Genomic DNA, 14,154 nt, shown 5'->3' with positions numbered 1-14,154 from the left:
CTTACCACTGGGTCAACAACGAAATAAGAAATCAATGAAAAAGCAACAATCTATTCTGTCATCAGACTTTTGATAGTCTGGTCACTTGATGGAGTGAGTGTTATTTCCTTCTTAGTGATCTGATGCCTATCACTTTCCCTCCTCCTGTTAAATATTCATCTACTCTGTCAACGTAAAGCAACAATAGGTACTTGGGAGAGGCGTAGCCTGTGGTCTAGCATAGTCCATATCAAGGTGAAAGCGGGGGGGGACTGTTTCTCCTTTAAACTCCTCTCAATGTAACTAAAATCCATACAGGTAGACTTAGAAGGTTTTTATTCATATATAATGTCATCTTTGGCATCTAAACATTCAGCTCCCTTTTTTGCCACACTTTATTAGTATGTAAGATCATATATATCAAATTAGTCCTCTTAGCTCCCTCACTGATATTGTTATTATTATGGTTCACACAAACAACCTCTCTGCATCACTCACATGAAAAAAAGCACATACTCTTTAAACTCACAACACAATGAGAATAATTGTAATGAATAATCAGATGGCTAGTGCTTTTGTTTATAAGCATGTCTGTGTGTGTGTATATGTCTGTGATTGTGTATTTACTGCATGCTGCCTCACAGTAAGAACACCTATGCCTACGCAGTATATTTTGAAGAGAGAATATGACCCTGTGAGCATCTGGATGGTGCTGCTCTGCTGCTCTCTAGTGTCCGGTAGTCCCAGCACCGAGAGTAACCCAACACCAAGATGAAAACTATTGTTTCACTGACCTCTTCTGGTTGAAAGCCTCAAGTCTTTTGCACCTCTGACCACAACAGTAATTTCAGAGTATGCTGAACACACCCTGACTACTCTTTCTCAAAGAGGAATTAACACATTAGGCGACACTTGCTCCCCATTAGAGTGTTAAATAGCTTCTGTGACAAGGACACTGACGGAGACCAGTAGACATAAAAACATGAGTGATAAGCACAGGTGATGTCCTGAGGGGAGACAGACAAATAAAGAAAGTACTGTTTAATGGTACAGTGTTGCCCTTACAGACACGTACAGAAGATTGTAATATTACAATCTTCTGTATGTGTCTGTACACTATGTCTTTCTGTAATTATTACAGAAAGACATAGAGTTCTGACAGCCTTTCTGTGCATATTACTATTGAGGTTAATCAGCTTGTAGTTTCATTTTGAATCACTCAGGAAGACTTGTGGTTGTACAGGGTTTTTTATATATCGGATGTAGGTGGATATATCACCAGATATGTTTTTTATTGCTGACATAAGTGTTTTAAACTTGGTTAACCTTGCTGGTGGATTTGTCTCTATCTTGTGAAAAAGCAGTGTGTGGATTACACCAGCAACCTCAGCAGCAAATTCAGTTGTAGTGGGTCTGTCTGATCAAATGACATATCATGACCACATTTGTTCATCCCAAAAAAATGAGATAAAACACCATCTCTGATATTTGATGATGTGCTGTTTGTCACTGTGAAGTCCCTGCTGATTTCTCCTATAATTATGCTTGATGACACTGTTTTCTATGGCACGCATTTGAGCAGCTGAATGTAGCATAATATCACGTTGCCTGTTTGCTTGTGCCGTGTTTTGACACCACGTTACATACTTTAAGTTCCTCCCTTTTCACAGTGTGGTATGTAAGCTGTTTGTGTGCTGATAACAACCCCCTCAGTCACTGAGAGATAAACTCCTCTCGCTGCTGTAGAGACAGCTAACACAAGATGCTGACAGCTTACATGACAGAAATGCATTGTGATTGTGGAAACAAAGACTCTGCTGCGTAAAAATAATGTTAAATGGACTCAGATATTACTGTTGCTGGGCACACACAAAGTCATAGTTTTCAACCACAATAACAGCAGCATTCATTAAAAAAATTATGTTTACTTTTGTTTGCACCATGTCATATGCAAGATGCCCAGCAGGTGGCATGTACTGTGGTGTGAGTGTTACAATATTAGGCCTAAAGTACTCAAGCTTCACTCCATGTGCAAGCACATGACATCCTCCAGCAGCAGAGTAAGCCCAAAGGACAACGGTATAAAGTGGTGCATTTGAAAGCAGAGGTAATTGATTTTTTGCAAGTGATTACAGAAGCAGAATTTAATACTCTGCTTTTGATTTCAGCTCTTTTCATCGTTGCTAGTTGCTTTGCAAACATGATACCAGGGGGTGAGGACAAATGCGGCTCCCTTCAGAATCCCGCACTCATCATTTTAGCCAAGTTGCTGTTGACCTGGCGCCAACACCACAAAACAGGACAAGTAATTTAATTTGCCACTGCTGCCGACCTTGAAGCAGGGAATGTAGGCTACCAGAATCCCAATGGGGAGGCTTGAAGAAAACGTTCTGGGAGCTGAGAGAGGGGTCAGACTGTTCTGCTTGTAGCATCACACACAGTCTCCTCACATCTAAAGGAATACTTTTGTCCTTCACGTTTGCATGCAGAGATTGGAGAGATTTGTCTATTTTTGTTTTAAATGGTAGGGTACTATGTCTGAGAGATAATGCGATAATGTTACCAATTAACGATTTCACTTTAGGTTTACCAGCTGCTTAAGCCAGAAGATCCTGTGTAAAACATCATAAGCTTTTAAGGGTAACATCATTATGATACAATCTCTAATAGTCACAGTCAAGGCTATGGTTTTAAAGGTTGATACTGCTCTATATTTGTCCCTTTCCATGGCATAAAATCTGAAAAATGACAAGTATGCAGTGCTTGCCCCCCCCCCTCAAAAATGTTACTTCAAAGTGGAAAATATTATGTAGCAGTGGTCAGGGAGTGAACTCCAGCATATAAACAGATGGCATGACTGGCCAATAAATCCAGTTAAAGATTAATATTGACCTAGTCCTAGCCAAGATGTGAACCTATGTGAGCTTTATACCTCACAAACAGGGATTGGATCATGACTCACTGGATATATCACACTAAAGTCTAGAAAGTATCACCTCCCCATATGAGAGGTGCTAAATAAAACAAATAGCATTGGAGGGCATGAGAGATAAGATAAGATAAGATAGAATTTTATTAATCCCAAAGGAAATTCTTGTGCCAGAGGTCGCTCCAAAATTACAACATAAGAATAAAAACAATAGAGTAATAAATGTCAAGTGTATAAGGAGTAAATTCTAACACCGTTGACTAATAGAATAGCAATAAAAGTAAGATACATTTAGTAAAATAAATAAAGTAAAACAGAAAATATTGCACATGATATGGAAAAGTGATATTGGAAATTATATTGAAAAAATATTAAAAAGTAATATTGCATGATATTGAAAAGTAATATTGCACATGATATTGAAAAAGTAAAAGGATCTTGGACATACTATAAACGTATCTGCTGTTATTATGTGATACATGCCAAGAATGTCTCATGGTACTTCTATCAGTAATATTTACATATTGTATCTCAGGAAATATGTAACAAGACATGATATTTTGGTGCATTGGCATCTCTTTTGATGTGATCACATACCATAAAAATTCATGCATCTTGAAAAGCCTTGCAGAAGTTCAGAACATCAACTTAGAAATTGCTTGGTCATTGTGTAATCACACACAGTTATTTTAACTTGTCGCCACAATGACAACGATGATATGACATTAAGAGGTTAGGTAAATTCTCAAATCCCCTAAGTAAAACAAGCGTGCTGTAACGTTGTAACATGTTGGTAATGTCTCATATGCAGGCGCATTCCCAATTCCATCTCTCATCACCCGGAGGGAACAAATGTCCTCTTTCAGCCATGTGATGTGATCTGATCGTAATTGCGGTCATAACTTGTTGCTCCATCGAAGTGACATCTTAAATCACCCTGGTGAAAATATCGTGGGTCAGAATTCAATATTGGTCGTAAAATCTAAATATAAGGCCCCCGAGACTAAGCTGTTTCGCAGAGCGCTGCGGTAGCTGTCTGGCAAGAACACACGCAGGGTAATAATAAGGCCTGAAAGCGGAGTCCTTGGAGGAGAGGAAGAGAGCTTCTGCTATTGAGATTATTAGTATAATATTTGTGAAATGGTATAATGGTGTTTAGAAAATCAAAGGCTGAGGAAGCTATTTGAAAGGAATTTTTGTATCCTGTACTATGTGTCCTTGTCATCCAGCATGCCAGTGTTTCAAATAGAGACCTGTAGGTTTTCCAGCCACTCGGCACTGTCTTTAATAACATAGCTCATAGCCACGGTCCCATCCAACAGCCTTCATTATGACTCAGTAATCATAGACTACATTTGTTTTTCTTTTCCTCTCCACTCTCTCTATCTCGCTCTTTATAGGCTTCTGTCTTTCTCCCCCTCTGTTTGTCTTCCTCCGAGCAAGACGAATCCAGTAGCGAGCAAGAGCCGCTAGTGGAGAAAGTGTTTGTTGACTTTTCGGCACAGACTGGTGCTCTGTAGGGGAGCAGTCTGTTATTTATGGCTCAGGGCCTTATGTGATTGGCTGAGGAGAGATATAATTATGTCTGGCGCTCAGCTTTGCTAGTTTTAGAATTACAATAGATGCCATGTTGAGTTCACTGGTTGCTAGGTTACTAAGTGGAGGGTCCTCTACTGTATAGAAAATGTTTGTGATATTTTGTCTGGTGGTTTAACCTTTTTCCATACTTACCCTTGATCCTAGTAAGTTTCCCCCAATGAAGTGAAGCTGCTTAACACTGGGCAATGTAATGAGTTGATACTGTGTGGGATTTTGTTCATATTAATCTCTTGATATAGCGTCAATGCCTTACAACCAAGTGTTATAGGTGAATAAAATGAATAATGAATAGCTTTACCTGTACTGTAACATCTCAATGTGTTTCTGTGTAAACATCTTCTAATAGTCCCACTATTTTCTTTTATGGCAACAAATATAAACAAAGGCAAAAGGAAATTCAAATCTTAATATGTACATTTGAAGCGTTGTTAAAGGAAATTGTTATAAATGGTGTGTATTTCAGTATACAGTGTACAAATTGCAACAATTAATGTTTAGCAAAAAATTTGGATGATTGATGGCTAAACACAATTTAGTACAACCCACTCTGGTTCTTTATTTGTTGTTTATTATTAATAAACTACTTTTCCACTGGATGACTTAGCTATAGTCTGAATCAATCGGCAAGACAGGCACAAATTAAACACCATCAGACGACTATAATTTTATGTTTTGTCAATGTCACTTCAATAGCGTCTAACAGTGAAGTTTCTTCACTGACTTCTTGACTGTATATCAAAGTGATTGTATTTTCTCAGCTCACATAAATGATCTTAAATGGTAGATAAGTATCTAAAGAACTGCTGGAATTTCCAGTGAACTGTACTATACATGGGGGTGAGAAAGCTGGAGTCACAGGTTTTGATATAGAAGAGGCAAGATAAACAAGTCTCAACAGCTTTCTTAATGGTCCGTGAAGGTTTTGATTTACAGCCAAAGATTTAATAAAACACCTTTTTTTTTTAATAGAAATTATAATACGCAATTCCTGCAAAGGGAGTTTAATTGAATTAATAGTTGTCCATGACACAAGAGTCATGAATAATTCTCTTTATAAAAACAGTTACTAATGGATATTGCTGTAGTTGCCTTTATCTCCTCATTATGCGGGCTGGTCAAACAGAGACCCTGAATAGACTAATGGGATTATGTCAGTGTGAATAGGTCTTTTCTGGGGTTATTCCACACACTTCAGTAAAATTGCAGCCATGTATGTGTGTGTTCCCCATAGGATGGTGGGAGGTGAAGATGAGACTTCAGCGCTCCACCATAGATAATCCTATTGTGTATTCCATAGCATGGCTTATGTGATCACTGTCTTAAATAATACATGTGTAGTCATATCACTAGTAGAAAACACAGGGATGGGAAGGGAGTAGAGGCTCGATGAGTAATCCTCATCTAATCCATTTATTTTGAATACAGGGGCTGCCACGGTTAATAAATAGTGACGTGTCTATCATTTTCATGAGTGTGCAAAGTCGCAGTGCTGCCTTGTCCTGTTGCTTTTTACTTTTTTAGTGTTGTTTGTCTTTAAAGAAGACACATTAACACATTTAATTTTGCTTATTTTAATCTGCTTTTTAAGCAAATGCCTTGTATATCAGGCTAATTTAATTAGTGTAATAAATATGTTTTCATTTACAGGTTTATTTATACCACACAAGTTGGGAAGTAATCAATTCATTTTTAAATCCCTAAAATAGAATGTGGTGTATTTTGTTGTCATGGAAGATGTGGCTACTCTTTCTCCCTGTCACATGAAAATCAGCCAGATCACGATGGAGAAGAAAATACACTTCTAGGTCGACAGCATCAAGTTTCAGTGCAGACCGGGGTTATTAAAGATTACATGACACAGTGTCAGGGCCTGGCTGAGTGGATAGTGTAAGTATAGACCCTCTGATTAGTCCTCTCTTCACACCTAATTACTGGTGTGATTTTATGACAAGCTGTTGTGATAGTGGGCAACGGACAGTCGTATCGAAGTCATTTACAGGGCCAAGCTGTCCATGTATTTACTGAAAGTGATGTAAAGATAAGATAGATGTAATAGTGTCCAAATGGGCAAATTACCTAAGCTTACAGTGTGGATAATTTCACACTGTGCAAGGATACAACTATTAGAACTGGATAATAATTAAAATGGCACCTCTATATAACAAATTTTGATTGTCACCTCACTCACTCTCTCCAGCTCCTTAGTGTAGATAGGAATGCGGTAGTGCCACTTGCAGACTGCAGTGTCCATGGAGCCCTAAAAAGGGAAGGAGTCTCACTCTGATTCCTGGCAGCTCGTGGAGGAGTGAAGGCTAAATTAGGCCTGGTTTCATTGACTTCCAATCCCCTGAGTCTCACCAGCCCTGCAGCCCAGAGGAGGGGAGGCCGGCTGGTGCTCAGGGCCTCTGATGCTTCCTCAGAACTACACCAGGCACTGCCTGGTAAGTTTAAGTGTCAGTTTTAGAGATGATGTGCCAAGAAAGCTTGATATTAGAGGTTACATCTCCTGATAATATTCTGAGTAAATGGAAAAGAGACAGTAGTCATATCAAAAGTTTTGTGATGTTTACCATTTTTCAATAAATCACCCTCCTTATCAACTTTAGTGATAGTATAATTAAACAAACACAATGATTATGTATTCTACTCTGTGGGTTTCTGTCCAAAAAAAATTGCTGTATTGCTTTATGGCAGTGGGTCTCAACCGGTTTGGCTTGCGACCCCTTAGGGCAGTGTCCACCTGTGTCCCCACAACACAAGCTATGGCCATCGTGTGAACACAGCTTATTACTAAAAAAGAAAGAAAGAAACAAACAAAACTAAACAAAAATTAGGAAAAAGGTGTAGAAACCGATAGGGTAACAGAAAGCACTTCTTTATGGTACTTTATGGTAGAAGACTGAAAGAGTTCTGCTAAACTTTCAGCACAAATTAAGCAACGACAGAGTATACTCTTCAATTCCACTTTTGGCTAGGTATTGCCTGGCCTCACCTTAACTCTGGGGTACCCCATCAATCCTGAATTAATGTACCCTAACAGTTTGTTAGAACTACACAGGCCTATGTGTATAGATGTTCAGCTTTTAATTAAATTGCAAAATATTGTCAAATAGTGCACTAATTGATTCAGTTTAACACAAAGAAAACTGGAGATGCATTTTCATTCTTTTGTAATACATAATAAGTCACCAAAATGCCATAAATAAGGTCTCTGAAACTGTCAAATTTGTCATGGAAGACCACAATATCCTTATTTTCCTTGAAAACCTTGTTATTAGTAGCCTCAAGTATGTACTGCAATAGCAAAATTAATTTTGCAACATGGACTGACATGCAGTATCTTTCAAATATGTGGTCTCAAATTTGACACAATAACACTGACATGAGACACTAGTCAGCAACTGTCTGCCTTCCACTTGTCTCTGCTCTTTCCCCTTTGCTGTGCTGTCCAGTGTGATTGACCTAGTCTCTTTCTCTGTGCTGGCAGTCGGAGACAGGTGCTGAGTGCTGCTGAGTGTTGCTGTGTGTGTGTGGGCTCCAGGGGCCTGGTTCGACATTCCAGTGATAGTTTGATAGACAGGAAGGAGAGGAGGCCAAATGCCCACACCAACCTGACTGAAGAAGAACTGAGGGGGTAAGTTAAATCCTGTGATGATGTACCTGCCATGTGGGTATTGTGATAACATATTGCAAGTCCCCTTTCTTTTTTAAGTTTCTCAACAGCAACCTTTGCAACACCCCACTTCCTGATTTAGAAAGCTGTTTCACCGCTTATCTCGCTGGCTGCAAACTGCTCTAATGTCACAGGCACTTCCTCTTTTCACGCACTCTCAGGCTGCAAGCATGCGGACATGCCTGTGTGCGCATATATATTATAAACAAAGCGCGTACAGTTGTGAAAATGGAGGGAAAGAGGAAGTTACAAAAAGGGGATGCAGAAAGAGGCGGGGAAAATAACAAGGTGACCATATTTGGCATCAGTAGATAATGCAAGCAGAAGATGCAAATTAGATAAGGAGTGGTTGTCATGGAGACTTGATGTTGCGCAGTGATGGTTCGCTGTAAACCTGACCACATTTGTGGTATGGCCGTTGCTAAGCAGAAGGTGCTATTATGAGTGAGCGAGAGAACGGAGTGAGAGAAGTAGAGGAAGAGAGAAAACAAGATGTTAGTTTATCCCGCAATGCATTGCGTCAGCATGACCTGTGTTGAAGTGGCTTCGTCTGTCCCAGTGGCACATCAGCACTAGACAGACACACAGGTAAGCTCACTTCTGTAAAGTCACTATCTGTAGGATTAAGTGTTTGTAGATTGTTTTAAATTATTTAATTGTGAGATGGTTTATGGTGTTATTTGTGTTTAATTTTTGTTTTGTTGTTGTTTTTTATTTACTTATTAAGATTTTGTAGCTGTGTAATTGGTGGTAGTTTCCCCTCCTCGTAGAACTTATTTTCGATGATACTTTGCACGGAAGGAAAGTTTCTCTGTCACATGCGCAGTATTTTGCTCTTTATATAACAGTGTCCAACTTGTGTCCGTACTGTAAAGGATAGGTGAATCTCTGATTTGTAAGGGAAATTTATTTAATATTTGGCTGTTTGCAGCCGTATAACTGCAGGCTACATTTAGACAGAAGAATTGCTGGAAGCCCAAGTTAAAAGGCCTCTTTGCAAAGGGTGTTTCCATTCGTTTTCATTTTATCTCCAAGATAAGCTTCAAGCTTGAATGGTGCATACACACACACATACACACACACACATACACGGTGGTGTCAGATGAGGACAAGACAGTGTGCTATTTCCTCTCTCTGTATTTCAAACCTGACAGCTTGAATTGCACCTGCTTCCCCTCTACTGCGTCAAAGTGGAAAGAAGTAAAAAGAAAAACCACAAAGTATGCAGCAAAGAGACTGCTAAATTCACACTAGAAGGTGTTTTTTGTCAGCATTCACACATCTACAATTTGTCCCACTTTTTTTGTACGTTTTAGTAATGTCTAGCATATTTATAATGTTGCTGTGTATGCGGGGTACTCCTCACTCTATCCCAAAATAACATGCAATGCAACCAGGAACCATTTTAAGTGTAGAAATTATTTAAAAGCATTATTTTCCTTTTTGATTCTGCAGCCACCAAAATAAATTATAGTTAAATGGCTGAGGTTGAATGCAACTCCCTGCTGTGGACCTTTCTGCAAGACTGTGTACTGTTGCAGTTGTTGCTGTGATGGTCTGTAATGGGAGTGTAATGTGTATTTGCGGCCTTAGTGATAGATGAGCTGTCAGAGTTTGGCACACAAAGGCTCTGGGACATTTCCTCAGTGGAGTGAGAGTTCACATCAGCCAGCCAGTGTCATTTACAGAGGGCTGGGAAATAGCAGAGCGCTGAGATGATAGGGAAGCCTTAAGGTGGAAAGTTACGTTCATCAGGGAGGAGGGGGAGAAAATAAGGGCGTGGGGAGGGTGGGGGGTGGGGGGCAAAGGTGAAGGGTTAGGATTTGATAGTTTGACAGAGTTAGAGGGGTCACTCATGCCAGGCCATGTTGACTTTGGGCTCATGTGACTGATGAAAATGGATGTTTGAGTGAGTTTCTAGAATATTCTGAGCTCTCTACTTTTTTTTTTTTTACCTACTCTCTTAATAGAGCAGTCCAGAAGTTTATTACATCACTTTCACACATCTGAAGGACTTGAAAAAGATAATAAAAAAAAGAATGATGCTTCATATGGATCAAGCTCCAAAGACTGCTGGAGGCCACAAAATCCCATGAAGGGTTACGATTACTTGATAGTAACATTAAAAGTTACTGCCTTAGACTTGACAAAGCTCCCTTCACGGCCTCAGAGGACATTATAAAACTGTCTTCACAGGCTGATAAGTTCTCACTATGACCAGTTAACTGATCTTGATGTGTAAAATCAGTGGAATTCCCCTTTAACTACACCACACCTCTTCCTGTTTTCAGTTGGTTAACATTAGTATGTGTGTGAACAGTTGCATGTTGATTCCTGTTGCTCTTTGCTCACACTTAAACAACTCTGGGGCCTCATTGATTTCCAAGAGAGAACAACGGTCACGTCATCGTCTTATCTGTGAGACACAAGACATGTAGGACAGAAAGTTAAAACATGTGGCTGATTTCACTTTAGATAAAGAAATATGAACTAGAAAAGGAGAAATAGGTCCCTGTTGTACATTTGATCAGATAGTATGCAGAGTAAAACTTGAAAGTATTGCTTATAGAACCTAATGAGCAAACCATCTAGTAATGGCAAAGTCATACTTCTAATTGAATGAGGCAAATATGGTCCTGCGGCTTGTGACAAATAGACAAGTGGTTGTGGTTCTCTTGGTGGAGAAATTCAGAGGAATTAAGATGTAGTCATAAGTGTGCGAAAGTGATGAAAAGACAGACTCAGGCAGCATTCAATGAATGAAAATGAATAGGAAATATGGACTAGCAGGACAGAGAAAAAAAAAAAAAGAAAGAAGCACTGGCGCACACTCAGCTGCAGTAGAAGAGGGGAAATTCCACGTCAGTGTCTGAGTTTCGCAGAGAGCCCAGATCTTTGGAGGCATTGCTAATATGTCTCATATTAAGCCAGAGCAACATCAATCAACATGTTTCTTCATTATGGGTCAAGGAAATCTCCATTTGGAGGTTAGAGTGACCTACTGCTTCAATTGATCAGATGTCAGACTGCTCTGCTAATCTGAAAGACATACTGTATGTGCTCTAGCGGGCCTGTTTCCATGGTTGAAAATAGGTCTCCTTCCATCACTAATGAATGATGGTTGGAATTAGTTCAAGGCATGTACTGCGCTGTTATAGCTAATAATACCACTATATCTCTATCAAAATTTACTATGAATCATAGTACTATGATATCTTTCTTTTGTCTGACGTATAAAACATGCTCCCCTTTTTTCTCTGTGCGATTTCACATTCACATTGTGTCCGAATATTAGCTATGTAAAGGGTTAGCACTGCAGCTGGGGCTCTACCACAGATTGTCACTCGGGGTTTAAGGGACTGTTGTGTAAATTAGAGATGACTTATCACCAGCTTTGTATTAAACAGAGCTGTGCAGCAGTAGAAACTGGTCCAGATAGGGAGGGAAAAGGTGGAACAGAAAGAGAGCTGAGGCATGGCAGTTTTACATACGAGAAAGGCATTGGGTTTTGTTTTTGTTTTTTGCAGTATTATAAATACACATGCAAATAAACCAAAGAAAGACAGAGTTCTTAGATCTGTCTATGTCCAGGCTCATTTATCAGCATGCACATTAGACTATGGATGCAGATGTGTTTATCTCAGACAAACTGAATCGGCCTACAGTGTGTTGGATTTGCCTGGTTACGTATTTAAATGAAAAGGCATTGCAAAGCTAATTTCCAATGTTTCAAAGAGTGAGAATGCACTTTCTCCTTGATCACAATCAAATGATGTGAGTCATAGACAAGATGCAGGATCAGTCACAAAACTTGGTGTCAGCACACAGTTTAAAATCTGTAAGGATTCCTGCAGAGGCCAGGGCTACTATCTTCATGGCTACCGGATATTGCAGCATCAAATCCAAATCAAATTCTTGAAGGCTCCTTTAGCCTCTCTGGCATTCCCCTGGATGCAAGGTTTGTGGTGGCAGAAGCCTTGAGTCACCACAATACAGGAGAGTTGGCAGCAGCAGTTGCTTCAGTGCTGTCTCTGTTAGCCTTTTTATAATATGTTGCTGACCTGCAACCAAACTGCGCTGGTCTGCATCTTTGTGAATTCTCCTTTCTCGAGCATCCACAAGCTCTATGTTACTCTGAATGTATAACTAGGGTAGTCCAGTTTGATTTAGTGCAGTCCAGTGTGTCCTGCTTTTATGTGGGTGTGAGGCTGAGCTGAGGTGTCTGAGGGTTACATGCCACAGCAGAAATTTAGTATGAAAGAAAGAGAGGGGATCCGGACAGAAGCCAGACCTAATCTGCCACAACCTCCCAGTAATTTTTTCCATAATTCTTTACTCCACATCCCTTAATCTTTTCAGTCTTTCCAGCTGCTTTTTTCTCCTCTCTTTCTTCTTCCTCCGTACCTCTTCTCATCTCTTGTATCAGTAGTGTCTGTCTCACCCTTTCCTCCCTGGATTGTATTTAACATTCAATCTTTTATTTCTGATGCCGTCCCGCACTCTGCATAGTCTTTCTTTACTTTTGTGTTTATCTTGTCACTCATTTTCCTTCTTTCTCTCCTTCTTTATATTCTTGCTGTGTTTTCGAAATCCTTCCTCCCTCTCTCTTCCCTCTCTCCTTCCTCAGCCTGACTGGATAGGCAAGGGCAGTGTTTCTGTAACTGAGCCAGCACTTCCTGGTGTTGTTTTAGGGGGGGCGTGGCCAGCGTTCAGCGAAGAAGAGAGGGAGGGAGAGGGGACTGCAGGATCTGTATGCCCAGTGCAGGCAGTGTTCCCTCCTCCTCCTCCTCTTCCTCCTCCTCCTCCTCCTCCACAGCTGTTGCTACTGCCGCCCAGCGAACACCACTTTCCTCGGGCAGCAGACAGACAATCCAGAGGCTGGGGAGTCAGTAGAGACACAGCCCAGCTCGTCTCAGCACAGCTCAGCACAGCCCAGCTCAGCCACTTCAAGAGGCAGGGGAGGGGAGACACTAGCGCACACAGCCAGCGCTGCAACACGCACACAATCACACAGACAAACACTCCTCCTCTCTCGCTCTCCCTCTCTCTCTCACTCTGGTCGGCTTGGCTCCGCACAGCTCCTCTACTCATTCGCTGCTGATTCACTCGCTCACTCGCTTGCCTCTCTTCTGCCAGTCGCTCTGCCTTGCTGCGCTCTGCCTGCCTGCCTGAGAATGGTCCAGCCGGTGCCTGGGGGTCTGCTGTCGCAGCCTGTCTGAACGCATAAACACACAGAGTCAATCGACACGCGGAAGCACACACACACACAAACTGGAGAGCAATGTGAGAGGTAAGAGCTTGGTTCATAACCCTCCTCCCTGTCTCATTGGTTTATCTAGATCTTTCCTCCTGTGTGTGCTGCAGTCTTTACTTTCCAAAGTAAGCGCCTGTGCATTGGAGCATAGGTAGAGATATGGGGATTGTTTGCCTTAGTGTCTGCCGTGTGTGTGTGTGTGTTCAGTATGTGGGCCACAGGGTTAACATCTATTTGTTACGGCTTGTTTTATAGATATAGGCACACACACACATGCACGAACACACTCACCCAGTAAGACACATTCTTGGCTCAAAGCAGACAGTCACACAATAGCTACTTCCTGAGGGTAGCGCTAGTTAGCAAGAAAATTTTCTGCTGTGTGTGTGCGCGCGTGCGCGCGCGTGTGTGTGTGTGGAGGGCCGTGGTTGTTCCAGGAAGCAGTGGAGAGGATCAATAGATCGCCCACTCAGCTTTCATTCCCTCCGTCTGACTCAACATTGAACATGTTTGGAGATATCCTGCAGGGCTTGGTTAACAAGGAGAATGGTAAAATTTGATTCTCTTTTACCGCTTCTCTCCCTTGCTGCGTCAGCCTAAGGGGGAAGCATGGTTTTGCATGTGTGTGTGTCCTGTATGTGTGTTTCTACTTGTGTGTGCTGTGTAAGACAAACTCCCGCCCCGCTGCATGTAAATTATGTGTGACATGTGAAGCTGCTG

At 41.0% G+C, this 14,154-nt stretch overlaps 1 protein-coding gene across 4 annotated transcripts in view; it reads left to right on the top strand.

Annotated features, from left to right (window-relative positions):
- Window positions 1–6,266: 6,266 nt before the first annotated feature.
- The window catches only part of LOC122993349 (muscleblind-like protein 1), a 45,778-nt gene continuing 37,890 nt past the window's right edge, over window positions 6,267–14,154 (top strand). Inside the window, exons 1-3 of one of the 4 annotated variants that reach the window (XM_044367439.1) lie at window positions 6,267–6,394; window positions 6,705–6,948; window positions 7,995–8,141. The gene's annotated coding sequence lies outside the window, so the exon portion shown is untranslated. Of the gene's footprint in view, window positions 6,395–6,704; window positions 6,949–7,994; window positions 8,142–8,600; window positions 8,769–13,015; window positions 13,471–13,963; window positions 13,984–14,154 lie in introns of those variants that run through there. The other 3 variants (XM_044367438.1, XM_044367437.1, XM_044367441.1) reach the window with 3 other exon arrangements.

The sequence above is a fragment of the Thunnus albacares genome, chromosome 12, assembly GCF_914725855.1.
Source record: "Thunnus albacares chromosome 12, fThuAlb1.1, whole genome shotgun sequence".
In the NCBI taxonomy this organism is placed as follows: domain Eukaryota; kingdom Metazoa; phylum Chordata; class Actinopteri; order Scombriformes; family Scombridae; genus Thunnus; species Thunnus albacares.
Note: the sequence above shows the minus strand (reverse complement) of the source record. Positions and strands in the feature narration are given on the sequence as shown.